The sequence below is a fragment of the Pleurodeles waltl genome, chromosome 2_2 (assembly GCF_031143425.1).
Source record: "Pleurodeles waltl isolate 20211129_DDA chromosome 2_2, aPleWal1.hap1.20221129, whole genome shotgun sequence".
Classification (NCBI taxonomy): Eukaryota; Metazoa; Chordata; class Amphibia; order Caudata; family Salamandridae; genus Pleurodeles; species Pleurodeles waltl.
The window spans coordinates 1,113,235,146-1,113,257,419 of NC_090439.1; positions in this window are offsets into that span (position 1 = coordinate 1,113,235,146).

Below are 22,274 nucleotides of genomic sequence, written 5' to 3' on the forward strand. Positions count from 1 at the left end.
AAAAATAATGACTGAATGCTTTCAGACAGGTGTCCCTGAAAACCAGTGCATCAGAAATAGCTCACATGTTTTGCCTACCTATCCTTTTTTGCTTTACGCCCTCTGCTGATTGGAATTCCTGCATTTACTTAATTGCGTAGCAGACTCCAAACTGTCAAATGAAGAGGAATACCTCAGAAGTGAAAGTTCAAATGTTTCCCCTACAACAGCCTTTCAACTTTCAAGAAAGGAAATTCCTCTTTTCTGTTAAGAAATTAGCTGTATTTCCTGACAGAATGAGTAACTTTCACAGACTCTCTCAGCTGCAGAAATGGTGTACAGCACACACTTTCTGAACTGCATTTGCTCCACACACTCTGCTGACAAGAAATTCCTGTGCTCACATATTCACGTAATGGAGTCTGAACAGTTAAGTGAAGAGAAAACACCTCAGAGTTGAGAGTCGTCAGAGGCTTCCCTGTACTGTGTGGAGAGTTCAACAGTAATTGAATTCCCCTGGAGCAGCCTCCCAGTTTAAACACGAAGAAAGCCCCTTATCTCTTCAGTGGCTGACTCTGTTTCCTGACAGAAAGTGTTGTTCTTCGCTCAGCTGAGGGGCTGTGTTCAGGTGATTTGTAGCCAGGCTCTAGGGCTCCGTTTTGACTGCCATCTCTCACTTCGGAAATAACTTCAGAGTTTTGTCGCTGTTATCTCATTCATGTTGCCTTTCATTCTGGCTCCAAGGAGGCTTTTTGACAGCTGTTTGGGTAATCCTTCTCTCCTCGAGTCTCTATGTTGAGGCGGCCATTTCAGGCGGCAGCCAGACTCCGCCCCCCTCTTGAGTGTTTTTTCAACCAGGAGTTGGTGTAAGCCGTTCATCTGTCATTGAAGATGCCAGTATCTTGCCCCAAAATGTCCCCGTGTTCGCTGCAGGGTTGTGGGGTGCAGGTTGCACCATGTGCATAGCCCCTTTTCCTGGCTTGCATTAGAGCCCTCTGCACCCTAGCTACAGCAGTGTTCAACTAATTTGAAAAGGTTAATAATCTGCCACAAGACAGTCAGGATTTACGATAACTCAGATTTGATAGTAAATGGGTTTACAACAAAATCGAAATTCTCAGTTGTGCAGGAGCACCCCACTTTAGTGGTTTTCCTCATGTGGAGTTTTGCAAGGAAAAAAAACTGGCCAAGTAAGAAACTATGAGATTCAGCAAGTGCACATGGATTCATTCCTGAGTGAATAAAGTCAGAATGGCTATAGTTTAGTATTCCTAGAACCAAGTATGGGAGTAGCGATGAGGGGCTCTTATACCTCCTGCAAACAAGCCCTAAAACTGTAAAACACGCTGAAACACCAGACATGGCAGTAGGTTTGGAGCACAGCCTGCACTCTCTGTGCTCTGCGGCTATTTGTAGGGGATGTAGACACCACTACTAGGATTCTGGCTTGGCTCCATAGGGTCAGTTTTCATTTAGTTAGTCTTGTTTTCATTCCTTGCCTACCATTGGCTTTTCTTCATATTTAACAGAAAGTGTGAAGTTCTTTAAGCACACACACAAATTCTGAGCTCATCATGGCCGCCCACCCTCTAGGCTAACATGACTTTTGTTTTGGTTAACGGGCGCAGCCGTTACAAACATGGCCCCTTTTAGTGTAAACTTATTGTTTACAAAGATGGGGGATGAATGTAAACATGTGGCTTCATCTGGTTTATTTTGCGCCACATCAGTTTAGTCGTAGAAGCTTTAAGCCCATATTTATTCTCTATTTGCGCCTCATTTGCGTCATTTTTTGCCGCAAAAGCGGCACAAACGTACAAAATATAATTGTATTTTATAAGTTGGTGCTGCTTTTGGGTAAAAAATTACACAAATGCAGCGCAAAAAAAGAACAAACACGGGCTTCAGTGTCTTCAAACATAGTTTTATTTTTAAAATAGGACATACAAATTGGTGTTCAAACAGTATGTAAATCATGGGATTTGGCACTGGACTAGGAAAGGTCTGTGCCCTAGAATTACCATTGAAGGTCACACCACATTGCCGTGCCAGCTACTCAGAAGCTGTGCAGAAAGCGTCCACAAAAAACAGCTGAAGCCAGCTATTAAAAGGGTTAATGTGTCACCCATCATAAAACAAGCATTTACAATGAAACGGGTCTCGCATTTGCTAGAGTTAGAGCTATTAGGGTTGTAAACTCTAACCAGACTTTTCTTGCCACATAACTTGAAAATCAAATGTGAAACAGTTTCATATAAGCGAGCTGATTCACAGCGCCACGGCTGCAATGAGCATGAGGGCGAAGGAGAGGGACAAAAGGAAAAAGAAGTTTGTTTGCAGTCAAAGTTATCAGCATAAAAGCAATTATCCATGTAACAGGAGCGATGGCCACGGCGTTAACAAAACCTCCCAAAGGAGGGACAAACATAAAACATTTACCAATGACCACAGAGGATTTATAAAGGGCAAGCACATGAACCAGTGATAGTGATGGGCGTGAGGTGGCCGTGGTTAAAAGCCCAGATACATACCAACACGTCGGAAAAGCAACACTTGCGCGTTGCTATGCTCGACCTAAAAAGCGGCATCTAAAACGGAAAACTGTGCATTTTATGTGGTCTCTTTTTAGAGCTGTTGTTCAGTGTCTGCAGAATGTAATCCTATTTCTTGCTAACTTCTGTGATTAGCTGAAGTGAGCAGAATGCAGCCTTCGGTTCTAAAAATAACCACTCAAGGCGCTAAACAGAACATGTGAGCAGAACATAAGGTTTTCAACCTGTAATCTGACTGATAGAGGCACCAGAACTTCAAGGCACTCCGGCAGTCTCTAAAGGGTTGATATCAACTGTTCATATAATATAATATGGGATTTCTAGAACGTTCTTCAGCAGCGATGTGAACGGAGGGAGCGCAAACACTGAAGGGCCTCCTGGGCACAGTTCACTCACTCCAGCCACCCTGTGCTTCACTCACTCCTGCCAGCCTGTACTTCACTCACTCCTACCAGCCTGTACTTCATTCACTCCTGCCAGCCTGTGCTTCACTCACTCCTGCCAGCCTGAACTTCAGTCACTCCTACCAGCCTGCACTTCACTCACTCCCTCCAGCCAGTACTTCACTCACTCCTGCTGCCTGTACTTCTCTCACTCCCACCAGTCTGTACTTCACTCACTCCAACCAGCCTATACTTCACTCACTCCATGCCAGTCCGTACTTCACAGATGACATGTCTCGTGTTCACTCACTCCTACCAGCCTGTACTTCACTCACTCCCTGCCAGTCTGTACTTCACAGATGACATGTCTCGTGTTCACTCACTTCAGCCAGCCTGTACTTCACTCACTCCTGCTAGCCAGTAAATCACTCATTCCTGCAAGCCTGTACTTCACTCACTCCTGCCAGCCTGTACTTCACTCACTCCCTACCAGCCTGTGCTTCACTCACTCCCGCCAGCCTGTGCTTCACAGATGACATGTCTCAGGTTCACTCACTCCCTATCAGCCTGTACTTCACTTAATCCTACCAGCCTGTACTTCACTCACTCATGACAGCCTACACTTCACTCACTCCTGCCAGCCTGTACTTCACTCACTCCTGCCAGCCTGTACTTCACTCACTCCCTCCAGCCTGTACTTCACTCACTCCTGCTGCCTGTACTTCTCTCACTCCCACCAGTCTGTACTTCACTCACTCCAACCAGCCTATACTTCACTCACTCCATGCCAGTCCGTACTTCACAGATGACATGTCTCGTGTTCACTCACTCCTACCAGCCTGTACTTCACTCACTCCCTGCCAGTCTGTACTTCACAGATGACATGTCTCGTGTTCACTCACTTCAGCCAGCCTGTACTTCACTCACTCCCGCCAGCCTGTGCTTCACAGATGACATGTCTCAGGTTCACTCACTCCAGCCAGCCTGCACTTCACTCACTCCCTATCAGCCTGTACTTCACTTAATCCTACCAGCCTGTACTTCACTCACTCATGACAGCCTACACTTCACTCACTCCTGCCAGCCTGTACTTCACTCACTCCTGCCAGCCTGTACTTCACTCACTTCCGACAGCCTGAACTTCACTCACTCCCACCAGCCTGTACTTTACTCACTCCTGCTAGCCTGTACTTCACTCACTCCTGCCAGCCTGTACTTCAGTCACTCCTACCAGCCTGTATCTCACTCACTCCCACCAGCCTTTACTTCACTCACTCCAACCAGCCTATACTTCACTCACTCCATGCCAGTCCGTACTTCACAGATGACATGTCTTCTGTTCACTCACTCCTACCTGCCTGTACTTCACTCACCCCTGCCAGCCTGTACTTCACTCACTCCCACCAGCCTGTACTTCACTCACTCCTGCTAGCCTGTACTTCACTCACTCCTACCAGCCTGTACTTCACTCACTCCCTGCCACTCTGTACTTCACAGATGACATGTATCATGTTCACTCACTTCAGCCAGCCTGTACTTCACTCACTCCTGCTAGCCTGTAAATCACTCATTCCTGCAAGCCTGTACTTCACTCACTCCTTCCAGCCTGTACTTCACTCACTCCCTACCAGCCTGTGCTTCACTCACTCCCGCCAGCCTGTGCTTCACTCACTCCCGCCAGCCTGCACTTCACTTACTCCTACCAGCCTGTACTTCAATCACTCCCTGTCAGTCTGTACTTCACAGATGACATGTCTCGTGTTCACTCACCCCTACCAGCCTGTACTTCACTCACCCCTGCCAGCCTGCACTTCACTCACTCCCTACCAGCCTGAACTTCCCTTAATCCTACCAGCCTGTACTTCACTCACTCACGACAGCCTGCACTTCACTCACTCCTGCCAGCCTGTACTTCACTCACTCCTGACAGCTTGTACTTCACTCACTCCTGACAGCCTGCACTTCACTCACTCCCAGCAGCCTGTACTTTACTCACTCCTGCTAGCCTGTACTTCACTCACTCCTACAAGCCTGTACTTCACTCACTCCCTGCCAGTCTGTACTTGACAGATGACATGTCTCGTGTTCACTCACTCCTACTGGCCTGTACTTCACTCACCCCTGCCAGCCTGTACTTCACTCACTCCCACCAGCCTGTACTTCACCCACTTCTGCTAGCCTGTACTTCACTCACTCCTACCAGCCTGTACTTCACTCACTCCCTGCCTGTCTGTACTTCACAGATGACATGTCTTGTGTTCACTCACTCCAGCCAGCCTGCACTTCACTCACTCCCTACAAGCCTGTACCTCACTCAATCCTACCAGCCTGTACTTCACTCACTCACGACAGCCTGCACTTCACTCACTCCTGCCAGCCTGTACTTCAGTCACTCCTACCAGACTGTACTTCACTCACTCCCAACAGCCTGCACTTCACTCACTTCCGCCAGCCTGCACTTCACTCACTCCTACCAGCCTGTACTTCACTCACTCCTGCCAGCCTGTCCTTCACTCATTCCTACTAGCCTGTACTTCACTCACTTCCTACCAGCCTGTACCTCACTCAATCCTACCAGCCTGTACTTCACTCACTCACAACAGCCTGCACTTCACTCACTCCTGCCAACCTGTACTTCAGTCACTCCTACCAGCCTGTACTTCACTCACTCCCGCCAGCCTGCACTTCACTCACTTCCGCCAGCCTGCACTTCACTCACTCCTACCAGCCTGTACTTCACTCACTCCTGCCAGCCTGTACTTCACTCACTCCCACCAGCCTGTACTTCACTCAAACCTACCACCCTGTAGTTCACTCACTCCTGTCAGCCTGTACTTCACAGATGACATGTCTCGTGTTCACTCACTCCTGCCATCCTGTACTTCACTCACTCCTACCAGCCTGTACGTCACTCACTCCCTGCCAGCCTGTACTTCACAGATGACATGTCTCTTGTTCACTCACTCCTACCAGCTTGTACTTCACTCACTCCCACCAGCCTGTAGTTCAATACCTCCTGCCAGCCTGTACCTCACTCACTCCTACCAGCCTGCACTTCACCCACTCCTGCCAGCCTGTATTTCACTCACTCCCAACAGCCTGTACTTCACTCACTCCTACCATCCTGTACTTCACAGATGATGTGTCTCGTGTTCGCTCACTCCTAACAGCCTGTATTTCACAGATGACGTGTGTCGTGTTCGCTCACTCCTAACAGCCTGTACTTCACTCACTCCTACCAGCGTGTACTTCACTGACTCCCACCGGCCTGTACTTCACTCCCTCCCACCATCCTGTAGTTCACAGATGACGTGTCTTGTATTCACTCACTCCTACCAGCCTGTATTTCACTCACTTATGCCAGCCTGTACTTCACTCACTCCCACCAGCCTGTACTTCACTTACTCCTACCAGCTTGTAGTTCACTCACTCCTGCCAGCCTGTACTTCACTCACTCCTAACATATACTAACATATGAGAGAGATAGTCCTTGCAAAAGTGAGAACCGAATTAGGCAGTATTTCACTGTTAGGACATGTAAAACACATGAGTACATGTCCCACCTTTAACATACACTGCACCCTGGCCATGGGGCTACCTAGGGCCTACCTTAGGGGTATCTGTCATGTATACAAAGGGAAGGTTTAGATCTGGCACGTGAGTACACTTGCCAGGTCAAATTGGCAGGTTAAAACTGCACACACAGACACTGCAGTGGCAGGTCTGAGACATGTTCACATGGCTACTCAGGATGGTGGCACAGCCAGTGCTGCAGGCCCACTAGTAGTTTTTGGTTTACAGGCCCTGTGCACCTCTAGTGCACTGTACTAGGTACTTACCAGTAAATCAAATATGCCAATCATGGAAAAGCTAATTACACATGTAATTTCACATTGGCAGCACTTGCACTTTAGCACTGGTCAGCAATGGCAAAGTGCCCAGAGTAACAAACAGCACAGAGCAACAACCACCAGGGAACCAGGGGCAAAAAAGTGAGGGGAGACCGCGCCAAGGATGCCAGGTCTAACACACACATTGAAAGCTTCAGTGGCTTGTCATATCACAGGGCCTTGGACCTTGCACAGCCGAATTCACCACAAAATTCAAGCCAGACACAGGGCACAGTGAGATGCATCCAGATTAAACATGAGGTCTTGTGGTCTCTGCCTTTTGCACCATCTTTCAAAATATGTGAATAAACTCAAAATTGAGCTTCTTCAGGTGTATTTCGACCAATTGTAAAACTTGTATGCACTGAGGAGATGACTTCTAGTCGCCCTTCTTCTGTGAATGCAGGATTCCGCCTGATCCATTCCAGTGCATTAAAGCACCTAGGACTGAGTGCAGCTGGTTGTCAGTCTTCAATCTGGACACATACAGGTGAACTGCTGCTAACAAAGAACACTCCAAGGCCACACGTGATCTCCTACAAGGCAATGTTGGGGGAAGATTGGAATCGTATAATTTAAGAGGGCACAAAATGTTGCCTTCTTGTGGCTTAGTTAGTACAACGTGCTGGGTGTATGTACCTGGGGTAATGTTTTCTGGCGTAGTTACTCATAATTGGCACAAAACTATTCATAATTATGCATAATTACATTAGGAATGGCGTGATCTCATACCTTTGGGAATGTTGCATCTCAGGTAATGCGTAATTACTATAATTACTCCAATTTATGTGACGTAATTAAATTGTCATCAGGGCTATTAAACACTAACTTGAATAAACGATTTATGCGTAATCAATGAAGAAAATGTTGTGAAAATAAATAAAACTAAATAAAGCTGCTCACTCTTGCCACTGAAGTATTCAGAGTTTCACTTTCTGGGTCAGTCCTTCCCTTTTCTTACATTTTGAGAAAACAAATATTTTTCTCTCCTGAATATTTATGCGTAGAAAATTGGAATAGGAAGATACATTCTGTAAACTCAGTTGCAGACCTTCAGGGGATTGCTCAGAAATAAAGATGCTATCCTTGGGAAGTAGAATGTGTTACTGCTAGAAGAATGATTACACCCTGTGAAGCCTCCCAGTGTTCTGCTGCTCATCTCTGGCCACCTTTCAGTGAACAGCTAGGGTGAGGGACTCTGAGGAGGTGGCAGAGGATGTGTGAGCAGAGTGTATGTGAACTGTAGATGCGGTGTGAGTGGAGTAACCTGAGCATGGAGTAAATAAATCTGCAGGTGCCTACCTGTATGGTGGCAGACATCCATCTTCACCAGAATCAAGTGAGTGAAGAAAGCAGTGAAAATACATGCACTGGGGGACCAAGAACATTTACAGGAAATAGACTGATCATGGAGGGCTTTGGTAATGTTCGATATCCATGCCTCAGGGTTCAGCAACACGATTGGATCGATGAAATTCTAACCACAACCAGTAGGCTGTTGAATATTCTCCAGGAAGTCTGGATACCCCTTAATTACCCCCATTACAGGTGGGGGTGACTGCTGCATGGTTCATCCAGCTCAGGGAATCTTCAGGGTTGATCAGAGTGGCTCACTGGAGCTGGGGTGCCACCACTCATGGAGCGCTCCATTCCACTAGATCTCTCGTCTGCTCCCTGTGACTAGTGTGGAAGAGCAGGATAGAGTGGGTTCCCATCCGGCTCCAGAAAAAAAACTGTGGTAGAGGGGTGTTAGAAATGGGGTCTCCAGTTGGCAGAGGTGTACACTCTTGTCCAAGTAGGGACCACAATCCTAGTCAGGGTAAGTCACAACAGAACACAACCAAAATTATCCGTCGCTCACCATCTGGTAGCTGGCACAGAGCAGACAGGCTGAACTTAGAAGGCAATATCTACAGTATTTGTGCAAGAAATCATACAGTAACACAATGAAAACACCACAAAAATACTCCACACAGGTTTAAAGAAATAGATAATGTTTATCTCAGTAAAATAAGGGCAACACAAGGATAATCCAATGTACACAAGCAAAGTTATGAATTTTTAAAGAAGAAATCCTACTAAAGTACTTAGAAACTCAATAGCTCCAACTGGGGCTACCATAGCCGCCGGTCACATAGTCGCACAGACCCCCTGACACAGTACCTTTGAAAACAAAGAAAAAAAGATGTTGCACAGAGTCATGGAGGTGAACTGTCACTGGTACCGGGGCAGCATCAGTCCCTTACAGCGTCTGGGGAGGTGAGGAATTGGTTCTGTACTGCAAGGCAGGGGAGGCGAGGCGTCAGTTCCATCCGGTTGCAGGGGGAGCTGGTGTGGTGTCGGTGGAGAGGCGTTGGTTCCTTCTGACCTGGCGGGGTTGATGATTCCAGTCGGTCAAGACGTGATGAGTCGACTTCGCAATGTCGCAATCACACTGCGTGACAGCTGTGTCGCGTTGCAGGCCGTGGACATTGCATGTAGTGAGGTCCACAGGGCAGGAGCAGCTCACCTTTCTTTTCTAATATGAGATGGGGTCCACTCCATTTGTCTTGGAGTGCTCTTGGGGCTACAGGCAATACCTTCTGTCCTGGGTGGTACTGGGTCAGGACAGCCTTCTGGTCATGCCATTGCTTTTGGAGCTCTTGGCTGGCCTGAAGGTTTTTACTGGCCTTTTTCATGTACTCAGCCATTCTGGATCTTAGGCCAAGTACATAATCCACAATGTCTTGCTTGGGAGCTTTTAAAGGTTGTTCCCAACCCTCCTTCACTAGAGCAAGGGGACCTCTTACAGGGTGCCCAAAAAGGAGTTCAGAGTGGCTGAAGCCCACTCCTTTTGGTGTACCTCCCTATAAGCAAAAAGGAGGCATGGCAACAGAACACCCCATCTCCTTCTGAGTTTTTCACTGAGTCCCATGATCATGCCTTTGAGAGTTTTATTAAACCTCTCAACCAGACCGTTTGTTTTTGGATGATAAGGAGTAGTGAACTTGTAAGATTACACTACACTCCTTCCACATAGCTTTGAGGTATGCAGACATGAAGTTGCTACCTCTGCTGACACCACTTCCTTAGGGAAACCCACTCTGGAAAATATTCCTAGGAGGGCTTTTGCCACTGCAGGAGCTGTAGTGGTCCTTAAGGGAATACCTTCAGGATACCTAGTGGCATGGTCCACTACCACAAGGATAAACCTCTTGCCTGAAGCTGTTGGAGGGTCAAGGGGACCAACTATGTCAACCCCTATCCTTTCAAAGGGCACCCCAACCACAGGAAGTGTAATTAAGGGGGCCTTAGGTAGACCACCAGTCTTGCCACTGGCTTGGCAGGTCACACAGGAGCGACAAAATTCCTTAGTGTCCTCTGACATATGAGGCCAGTGAAACAAAGGAACAAGTCTGTCCCAAGTTTTACTCTGGACCAAATGCCCAGCTAAAGGAATATCATGAGCAAATGTCAGAAGAAACTCCCTATACTGCAAAGGGATGACCAATCTCCTGGCAGCTCCAGGTTTAGGGTCCCTTGACTCAGTGTAGAGGAGGTTATCTTCCCAATAGACTTTATGGCTATCAGTGATATCCCCATTCTGCTGTTTGACAGCTTGCTATCCTAAACCCTCTAGTGTGGGACAGGTCTGCTGTTCCACACACAGCTCTTCCATAGCAGGCCCCCCTGCACCCAAAAGCTCAGCAGTGTCTGCTGCCAGCTCATCTGGTGTAGGTTCTGCACAGGGAGAGGATTCCTCTTCCTGAAAAGGGGAATCTTCTGGAGAGGGAGGGATAGTGGGTTTCTACCCCTTGCTTTTAGGATCACTTGGTCCATTGTTCCAGGATCCAAGCTTCCCTGTCCTCTTTGCTTCTGCGCCTGAGCCCTTATGAGAGCAAAGATATGCCCTAGAATGCCCAGCATTGCTGCGTGGGCCTCGAACTCCACTTCAGCCCAAGCTGATGTCTCCAAATCAATGCCTAGTAAGCAGTCTACAGGTAAATCAGTGGCTACCACAACTTTCTTTGGACCAGTACCCCCCCCTAGTTGAGATTCACAACAGCATTGGGATGGCTAAGAGTGTTGTTATGAGTATCAGTCACTTGGTACTGCTGACCAAGTAGGTGTTGATCAGGGTGAACCAGTTTCTCAATCACCATAGTGACACTGCCACCTGTATCCCTGTAGGCCTCAACCTCAACAGCATTTATTAGGGGAAATTGCTTGGACTTACCCATATTAAGGGGACAAGCAACCAAGGTGGCAAAGTCAATACCACCATCAGAGACTAAAACAGCCTCTGTGGTCTCCCTAACAAGACCAACCCCAACTACATTACCAATTGTAAGCCCAGCTACACCCTTTGATTGGCTTTTTTTAGTATTCTTCCCACCACCACTGCTATCACTAGGGTCACTAGAGGACGCAGTTGGGGTTGTGGTAGTGGGAGCCTTGGTGTTTTTCTTTGGACAAGTGGAATCACTTACCCAATGGCCTTTACTTTTACATAAAGAACACTATGGCTTCTTTTGATTGTTAGAAGAGGATTTGGACCCACCTCTTCCAGAGGATTTTTGTGGGCCTGATGAATACTCAGAACACGTTTTATCTTTGTCCCCACCCTTGTCAGAAGACTTACCATCCTTCTTCTTGCCATCCTTGTCACCACCTGTATGAGCTTTTCTGCTCACTCTTGTTCTGACCCATTTGTCTGCCTTTGTTCCCAATTCTTGGGGAGAGGTCAGATCTGAGTCTACCAAGTACTGATGCACCAAGTCAGACACACTCTTATTCAAAATATGCTCTCTTAAAATAAGATTATATAGGCTTTCATAGTCAGTCACCTTATTGCCTTGTAACCATCCCTCCAAAGCCTTCACTGAACAGTCTACAAAGTCTGTCCAGTCTTCAGAGGGCTCTTTTCTGGTATCTTTGAACTTTATCCTGTATTGTTCAGTGGTTAAGCCAAATCCATCTAGGGGTGCATCTTTCAAAACTTTGTAGTTGTTGGCATCACTCTCTCTGACAGTAAGGAGCCTATCCATACCCTTCCTAGTGAAAGATAGCCACAAGATAGCAGCCCACTGCCTTTGAGGGACCAACTGTACCATACAGGCCCTCTCAAGTGCAGCAAACCACTTGTTTATGTCATCCCCCTCCTTGTAAGAGGGGACCATTTTGTGCAGGTTTCTTGAATCTGTTTCTCTGACAGGATGACTATCAAGAACGCTGCTGCTGCCACCATGGGGAACTAATCCCAACTTCTGTCTTTCCCTCTCTACATCTAGAGACTTCCTGTCTAAGGCCAACTGCTGCTGACTCAGCTTCAGTCTGGCCTCTTCCAACCTCAGCTTTCTGAGTTCCCTGTCTAGGGTGATATCCTCAGGGTGGGAGGCTTGGGAATTCTCTGACACAGAGGCGATGTGGGAATTGGCAGAAGTGGACCTGTCTCTTGCTGCCTGAACTCTAGTTACCTGGCCTTTTGGAGTGAAAGGTGCCCTACTGATGTGTGACCCCCTCCCACTACCAGCTTCACTAGATGGCCTGTTAGCTGACATGTCTTTGGAGGAACCCTCCCCAGAGTCTTCAGGGCCCTCCCCTGATTCTAACTGGGTACCCTCCTCCTCTACCTCCTGATCCTGGGACGGACCAGACTGGCTCTGGTCACTTTCTAGGAGAAGGCTAAGGAGAAGATCTTTGGTAGGGTTCTTACCAATGCTTAAACTTCTTTCTATGCAGAGACCCCTCAAATGTTTAAAGTTTAAATTGCCATAGGTTGCCTGGACAACTTTGGGAGTGGCCTCTACTACAGACATAGTTGCAAGAAAGACTTTAGGATAGAGAGGAAAAACGTTTAGACACTTTTAAAGAAAAGAGAGAAAAAAATTCAAACTTTTCAAAACTTTTTTGATACTTTTTAGAAAGTTTTTAGAAAGAGAGTTAGACTGTTTAGGTTAACTGTGTATATTTTTAAGTATTTGAAATATGTTTTTCCTATGAACAGCACCAATGACAAAGTGGTAAAGCAATTACAAGTACTTATCCCACCGCTGCACCACCAATGTAGGAGTCTGGCCTGGCTTATAGTGGGTACCTGATGGTACTTACACCTTGTGCCAGGTCCAGTTATCCCTTATTAGTAGATTAGTAGTGTTCTAGCAGCTTAGGCTGATAGAGGTAGCTATCGCAGAGCAGCTTAGGCTGTACTAGGAGACATGCAAAGCTCCTACTATACAACTTATACCATATAGGTACTATGGGGGTCATTCCAACCCTGGCAGTCGGTGTAAAAGCGGCGGCCAACCCGCAAACAGGCAGGCGGCCCAAAAAATGGAATTCCGACCCTGGTGGGAACCGCCAACACAGCCCGCCACTTTAACACTCCGACCGCCACGGCGGTACAGACAAGCAGCGCGGCGGTCACCACCAACAGACAGGCGGCAGACAATGTACCGCCCACCCTATCACAACTCACCAATCCGCCACCTTTTCCGGGGCGGGAGCCCCGCCGATAAAAACACGGCGGAAACAGACTACGAACGGGAAAACGCTCACCTCTACACACTCCACGAGGAATCTGGACAGCATGGAACCGGAACTACACATCCTACCAGCTATTGTCTACCTGCTCCTCTGCCAGGAGCACGAACGCCGGCGCAGAAGACAACGGTGAGTACTGCACCTATGACACACGGGAGGGGGGAGGCAAAAAATTACGGGCACACACATACGCCACACTCCCACCCCCACCCTCACCCACTACAACACACACATTAATGCAGAGCAACAAGTCAGAGTGACACCCTCCAAACCCCCCGGAAGAATGCAAAGACAAAATAAAATGATCATTAAAAACAAAGTATATTATAGCATATATGTAGTTAAGTGAAATATGAAATGTATAAATAAAATATATTACATCATGAACAATATATACATAGGTCAAGAGTCCGGCCCATATTGGCGATCATCCATTGTTCGTGGGCCAATGGGCCTAAACACATGGGCAAAGCCCACACACGAGACCAGATTCCATTAAATAGAACACTGCAGGGGCATCAGATAGTAAAACTACAGGCACCTCAGGGGGAAGGGAAGAGGGGGGCACCTCAGCCAGTTGATTCCACGACGCCAGATCCACGAGGGACCTCCATGCCCACTGTACCATCCTGGGGAGTGCAAAACCACAGTCTCTCAAGTCTCTACAGTGGGTGGCTTGCCCACTGATCCATCCTGGGGAGTGCAAAGCCACAGTCCATCAAGTGGATTACAGACTCCACTGGTGCTGGAGGAGGCATGGTGCCCAGAGTGCTACGTGAAGCCCTGGCCGACACAGATCCGGCCCAGCCAATGGGCCAGCGGTGCTGGACAGGAAGGGCCCAGCGGAGCGGTGCTTGACAGGAAGGGCCCAGCGGAGCAGTTCAGAGACGGCAGTGCCCAGCGGAGCGGTGCTTGAGATGAAGGGCCCAGCGGAGCGGTGCTTGACAGGAAGGGCCCAGCGGAGAGGTGCTTGACAGGAATGGCCCAGCGGAGCGGTGCTTTAGATGAAGGGCCCAGCGGAGCGGTGCTTGACAGGAAGGGCCCAGCGCAACGGTGCTTGACAGGAAGGGCCTAGCGGAGCAGTTCAGAGACGGTGATGCCCAGCGGAGCGGTGCTTGAGATGAAGGGCCCAGCGGAGCGGTGCTTGACAGGAAGGGCCCAGCGGAGCGGTGCTTGAGATGAAGGGCCCAGCGGAGCGGTGCTTGACAGGAAGGGCCCAGCGGAGCGGTGCTTGACAGGAAGGGCCCTGTTCAGCGGTGCTTGTCTTGAAGGGCCCTGTTCAGCGGTGCTTGTCACGGCGGGGTCCTGTTCAGCGGTGCATGTCATGGCGGGGCCCTGTTCAGCGGTGCTTGTCACGGCGGGGCCCTGTTCAGCGGTGCTTGTCTTGAAGGGCCCTGTTCAGCGGTGCTTGTCACGGCGGGGCCCTGTTCAGCGGTGCATGTCACGGCGGGGCCCTGTTCAGCGGTGCTTGTCACGGCGGGGCCCTGTTCAGCGGTGCTTGTCACGGCGGGGCCCTGTTCAGCGGTGCATGTCACAGCGGGGCCCTGTTCAGTGGTGTCGCGTGGGCTCTCATTATTCTAAATGAGACTACTGGATTTCTAGGTAGCAGGATCGATAACGGTGTGGGGGACTGAGTCTGACCCACGTGTAAAGAACTCTGTCACCCTAAATCCGGTTTTTGCTCCGGCTAACTAGCAGTGCCTCATTTCTCCCATATGGAAGGAATGATTTGGCAGCCGAGCGCATGACATCTTTGGAACTTCTCAGGGAAGTCGTGGTTACTCAGATCCAAACCAACTCTCTTATTTCCAATATGATCTCATATACAAATGACAAAGACAGTATAAGTTTTATATAATGTTTTAATTAAACGACTGTATTTTAGATATTAAGGCGTGAGCCGCAATAACCAGAACGATACAACACAGTAGGATTGTGATAGCTACCAGGAGAGTAAAACATAAAAACAAAGCTATCATATTGTCAAACAGTTTCTACTCTCCCTCTGCTTGTTCTATCTAGAGCACAGCATGTTAAGCTTCTAGCTTGCCTATTAGAATCACTATGGGGATATCAGCCCTCATACCTGAGCAAAGACCTGTGATCTTGGTTCAGCATCTGCAACGAGGCAGTCAGCGTCAAGTTGTGGTTCCCTGGTCGGAATCTCCCTCTTGCGTGTATTGGGACAAGGAAGTGATTTTATAACTAACATGTCATCGTGATCACAAAATGTCCCTACGCAGGAATGCCAAGTCTAAACTCTTACCACGTCTATCGGCAATGTACCAGACTGTATCCTTGACTGAAGCACAGAGTAAATATGTTATGGAGAACTCCAGTGCTGAAGTAGGCAAAACAGTGTGATATGAAATAAAAAACAACACCGTAGAACTGGCTATTTGAAAAATAACAGTACGAAGCCTAATAAAAAGCATGTAGAGCAGAGTGCACAGAGGCTCTAAGCTATCAGCAAATGAAGAAAATATATTCAGGGCAAAATGCACAAAGGCCTAAAGCCTGAAGCTAAAGCGCAATGAATACATAAAACTAACCACACTACACCCTCCCCTTGTCGGTAGCAAGTGGTTCCAATAATATAAAAGGATGCCCTAAATATAAACAATACCTAAACCAAGTATTTCGACAAGGTGAGAAGACAACAAGTCATAAATTTAGGTAACATGTGGTCATAAAACCAAATTCAATATAGTGTCAATTTTGTAGAAATCCAATCGTCAGATAGAAGCAGGAGTTCCTCCACTTCGATATATGCCAATATCGGAAGATCCACGCCACAAAGTACCATGGAGCAGGTGTGATCCAAAGCCCCAAAACCATTCAGGGCGGCACCCCGTGCAGGGCCTATGAAAGAGACAATACCATCTTCCTCCAGGAAGGGAATCTCATAAACTGCCTCACGAAGCAAGCGCATCCGTAGTGCACAAGTCTGGGAATGAGCCCTAATCGGGAACATCAACAGATCAGTATCGACCATTGGAGGGCGCTGCAATGAGAGACAGAGAGCCAGTGCATGTTCAAACGAGCACCAAAGGCATCGAAACACGGGTTGCACACAATCCAAAACCGGTCTGAATGACAGAGACCAGTCGCACTCCAAATGTCCCAGGAGTGTCGCTCCAAAATGCTGCATCATGCGTTCACGACACAGCTGCGCTGATGGGAGCAGCAGTACAGGATCTCGTCGTGACGGGACAGCCATTGCGAGAAAATAGCAACAACAGCAAGACTCCAGCCAATAAAGCCAAAGTAATCGGGAAACCCCCAAAAATGCTTCTGAAAATAGAATGTATAGCCGAAGGTATCAAACCGAATATGGAAGAGAAGGTATGAGCAAAACCAACACCAACGACTTTGAAAAAATGTGCAATACCAGCGGTGCTGGATGCATTAAATATACGTCCCACAAGTTCACCGAAGTGAGTCGGAAAGTTAGTATTCAAAAGGGACTGTATCTCTGCCGATGACCTTGCCACCTGAAGTGCGTAGGTCTCGCTAGCAGATGTAAGGGCCACATGCTTTTGAAACAATAAAGCTTTTAGCCGACTCAACTTGTCGAAATCAACCTTGGAAGTAGCAATATGAGGCCAGATGTCCGCTACCTCCCTAATTTGAGTGGGGGGAAACAACACATTCCCACAGCACGTAACAGGCTTGTTGACAACGACGATGTAAACTATTCCAGCACGCATGCCACAGCAGCGTTCGCTGTTAAGAACAATGTAACTGCCGTTAGAAAGCACCTGGAAAGTGTTTTTAATAACCGGGCCTGGAACTCCCTTCAGATAACAAGCTAAGTTAGCAATCGAAGCATTACACGCCCCGTGCAAGGACAGCTGTTTACAAACCATTGAATGGCTGACAGAAGCTTCGCATTCGCTGCCGCTAAGAAAAACCTCCTTCAAACCATTAACACATCTGTACTGAAAGGGAAGATCCCACACCTCGTGTATGTAACTGTCTCCCAATAGTTCATATCTACCCACCGGAATGTGCTTCAAACACGAAGTAAATTGCAAAGTAGAGATAGGCAAATTAATAATCCCATGGATCAACCATTCAGCTGACGGAATCTCAGCTACCGTGAAAGGCAGTTTCTCTAATTTTTCAATATTTAACATAACATATGTCGCTTCCTTTTTAGCTATCAGTTGTTGTTGACGAGTCAAATTAAAAGAGATAAAGATCTCCCTGGCATGAACGTGCTGCCATGGAACGCGACCCGCCTTCAAGGTCTGAAGAGTCCAACCCAGCTGCATGATGGATCGTGTCTGACTCTGCCCATGATATAAAGAAGACATGTCCGATTTAATAATGTCTATAGCAGAGGACACAATGCTGTCAATTGTGTAAGCACGTTCAGAAAGGGTATGCATGCCATTATCAACAACAGACAAAGTCTGCATCAGATTTGCTTGATCAATCTGCCTCAACCGGGCTGCAGCCTCTTGTTGTGAAAGCTTCCAAATCTCATTATAAACCTCGTATAAGAACCTTTTCTTCCGTGGTACTCTGGGACCTGACAAAAAATCTTGTAAATCAGTATTATTAGACAGTAACATGAGATGTGACTTAACTGCATCCAGCGTGGAGGACTTCAACCATTGCTGACAAAGCTTCCCCACACTGTATGTAGTTATAACATCAGCATGTTCTGGTGAAACGTAACGAGGGTCTGCCCTACTAGTCCTGAACCCCCCTGAAGAGGTGACAAAACGTTGATGACACATATTAGTGTCTACAGGCCATAATAACCACCCGCCTGGATGTAACGATGAAGTGTTAAGTGTACCATTCCGGACCCAATGTGTAAAGTCACTGAAAGTAGCATTCACATAGTGCTGCCAATTTGTTAATTTAGAAGGGACAGGTATACTAGGCAAAGTTAACTCCTTAATCGTCGCTAAGCCCAAACAGCTAGTCTGTTGTACTGTGTCATTGAGGAAAATCATCTGCACAGGGATAATACATGCTCTAAATAACGTGTCCCTGCCTCGCATTTGTCAATGTTTCGTACCCCAAACACTTTTCAAGTCAACAGTTTGGAACTAGTATTCATATCCCTCGACCGACAGTTTAGATACAAACAAATTAGAATACAGTAATTTAGTATTGGTCAATAACATTTGCTTATTAGAATACGGTGTAACTTTAAAATAGTAGGACCTAGCATTACGTGGATCATGCCCAGTAAAATATGCAAATTTGTCATAATACGTTTTTGAACTCCCTTGTGGAGGAGTCGAGCAATGTTCCCATTGCACATAATTAAACATGGACTTAGGGCTACTAGCTTTATGAATAAAGTGGTGTCCATAATAGTTGTAACAAAACATATCACCATGATTATCTCTAAACTGGTAAGCATCTTCATCGTCATAGACAGTATAATATTGCAAATCCGTTAGCATAGAATCTACTGTCTTCACATCCCAATCATCAGAAACAATGCCAGGTATAACAATATCATTCATTGATAATTTGAGGACATACGGTATTTGAATCAATTCAGTGGGACCATATATATCAAACATTACTTTATCCCACACAATTCCATCCGGAACTGGTATAGCAGAAATGTTCACTGTGGACAAGTCTCTTCGAACCATATGAGACGAAAAATGTGGTTTCAACACAGTCTCCACGTGCTCAATGTCAGATCGATCAGGAAGAAAATGACCATGTATTATCAGAAAAAAAGTAACTACAAATCCCAACCATAATAAAATAGTCATCACGGCCAAAAATAGCCCAAAATAGTTCCAAGGAAAAACAAAATATGTTTGTTTAAGCCATCCCAGCAGCCGTCGTGGACCGTGGACAGAAGACATTGAAGACGAGGAACCGGACCCATCATTATCAGCGTCGTTAAAGCAGCCAGAAGTAGTTCTAGCAAAGGGTGCAACTCTGAACGAAGAAGCAGACGGAGGCTCTCGCCGTGGCACGCTATAAACCACATGTTCAGAAACGTCAGTAGAACGTACAGCAATTTGATCACAAGATTCCATATTAATCGCCGTCGGTGGAACAATCGCAAGATCATCATCCACCCTCCCCAAGCTCGGAGAGGAAACAGTGTCGGTGAAAATCACCTGCAGCGGGACCTCATCCCCAGTAGTGAGAGGGATTCCGGAACTACTGGGTGTCCCTCTTGGTTTGCTGTGCAGAATCGGCCACATGTTGTAACTTGACATTATCAATGGAAACAAAGCGATGTCCTTTGGCCCCTTGCAGCGGCGGCAAAATCTCAGTTCTCGTGCCGCTTACCCCTAACACAGGGACAGGTTCTCGATAAGAAGGACCAAATTCTTTTTTAACTGCGACCTTTTCACGCACCAGATCCCTAATCCTGAGTATCCAACCAGTAGGTGTTACTGGCTCATCCTTAATTCCTGAGGAGGCAGCATTGGCAGAAGAGTTATCTTCACGGAATTGTTGTAAATCCTGCAAAACAGTGACACGATCATTTATGTCAAAGGGCGTATCTGCCGCCTCCACACCAGGACCATCTAGATCAGGAACATACATTCGTGTTCCAAACAGGCACTCATATGAAGTACGACCCCCCAGTGACCTCCTAGGCAAGTTATTAAGTGCTCTCTGTACTCCATATAGGAGGGCTAGCCAACCACGACCCGTACCTATAACTCTGGCCGTTAAGGACTGCTTTAAATCACGATTTAAACGCTCCACGACAGAATTTCCCTCGGGATGAAATGGAGACGAGAATTGGAGTTGGACCCCCAACGAAGCCATGGTGTCCCTGAATGCCTTAGAGGCAAAAGCAGGGCCCTGGTCCGAATGAAAAGCCGCAACTGCAAATATATCGACAAAGATGCGCAAATCTTTAATAACAGTGCGAGCGTCAGCCGAGCGTTGTGGCCATACCCATACAAATCTGGAGCACGAATCTACAGCAACCAATATATATTTGTATGCACTATCTGGTGTCAGCGGACCACAATGATCCAAGTACACACACTGTAATGGTTTGTTTGAAATCAGAAGGGGCGTCTGCTGCGGGCGTCTAGCCGACGATGTCTTAATTTGTTGACAAATGTCACAACAAAGGACATACTGTTTTGTCTCTTTATAGAGACCAGGCCACCAGTAACGAGCCTGTAAAAGTGAAATTGTGGCAGCCACCCCAGTATGTGCAGAAGCCACCCCCTCATGTGCTGCAGAAATCAATCGAGGTCTCTCAATTTTATTGGGAATTTCACGTTCACCAATGCCTGGAATTGTAACAATAGCATGTAGCGCACCATTCAAGCAGTAACTATATTTTGAAGGAAATCCTTTAGGAAAAGGCGTGCCAGCAGCAGTAGCTTTTATGGCAGCCGATATTTCTGTGTCTGGTTTGAAACTCGAACGAGTCACTGCGGCCACAGTGGCGACAGCCACTGCCGATTTCGCGGCTTCATCAGCCAAAGTATTCCCAGCAACGTGTATTCCAACGCGCTGGTGTCCAAGTGTATGCACAACATGGACTTTAGGAAGCGTATCCTTCAGATCCGCAACCTTACCCCACAACATTTTATGCTTAATGGTGTTGCCTTTAGAATCTCTGAACCCATTCATCTTCCAATAGTGTAAATATTCGTTGAAAGACTGCACACAGTAGTAGGAGTCACAGACCAGCAAGGTTAAAAGTGCCGGATCCGCATGCTCCAACGCTAACAATAGAGCTTTGAGCTCAGCCAGCTGTGCCGTGCAATCTCCCAAGGTTTTAGTATAAGTATGTCGGGGGCAGAACACTTCCCCCTCCATAGTGCCGCTCACCACCGCACATGCAGCAGAATACTGTTGTTTAGTCCCAACCGCCGGTTGCGCAGAGCCATCGGTATACATGACCACTTCATATTGGTCAATAGGCAATGTACCAGCAGGAACAGGGTATTCTATTTCGTATTGAAGAAATTCTTGAGTCTGCAGTTTAGGGTCAAATACATAATCTACATCAGTGGCTGTCAAAGACGTAGCCCATTGTATCCATCGCGGGTGTAGAGCCTTCGAATTAGGAACACTCGCTTTGGTAACAGCCTCTAAGGCCAGAACCGGGGAAACGACAACTATGCGTTGACCCTGGGCCAGCGGTCTTTCTTTAATAACAGCCATCTGTACTGCAGTGAGTACCTTCTCAGTTTGTGCAAAACGTTGCTCTGCAGCTGAATACAAGTGAGACTTGTATGCAATCGGGACAGTCTCCCCTTCATTAAAGGTGACATAAGTAAACCCAACAGCCCCAGGTATCACCCTGATCACTAAATGTGTTTTATTGTCCCGTGTGTGTAAGTGTTTAATTGCTAAGAGATCACTCTGCAATTCTCGCAGAATGTGTGTATGTTCAATCGTCCAAAGTTTACTCGAAAAATTGGGGCGAATCAACTCGTATAATGGTTTTATACGCGTTGCATATTCAGGAATGTAAGTTCTGCCAAAATTCAGAAACCCCAACAATGACTGGAGCTTCCGAACCGTATTAGGAGGCTGCAATAAAGCACATTTCTCCAAAAAATGTGGCGCTAAGCTCTTGCCCTCACTCGACAACTCATATCCCAGGAAAATGACGCTGAGGAAGGCAATCTTTGATTTCTTAAAATTAAACTTATAGCCAATATCAGCAAACCCCACAACAATGCGCGATACACGCCTTAGATGTTGCAGAATCTCATCATCTGTCAGATATATGTCATCTACATATGATAATGCTTCAGGGTCGAGCTCATGCAGCATTTCAGTTACACGAGCCGAAAATAGTCCCGGGCTATTCTTATACCCCTGAGGCAAACGACAACATTTTTTCTGAGAGCCAAACGCACTGAAACAGGTATAGTCCCGACTCTTGGGCGCTATATTCTGGCACAAAAATCCATTTGAGATATCTAATGTTGTTTTGTATTTTTTACGCACTATATTATTCATAAGCG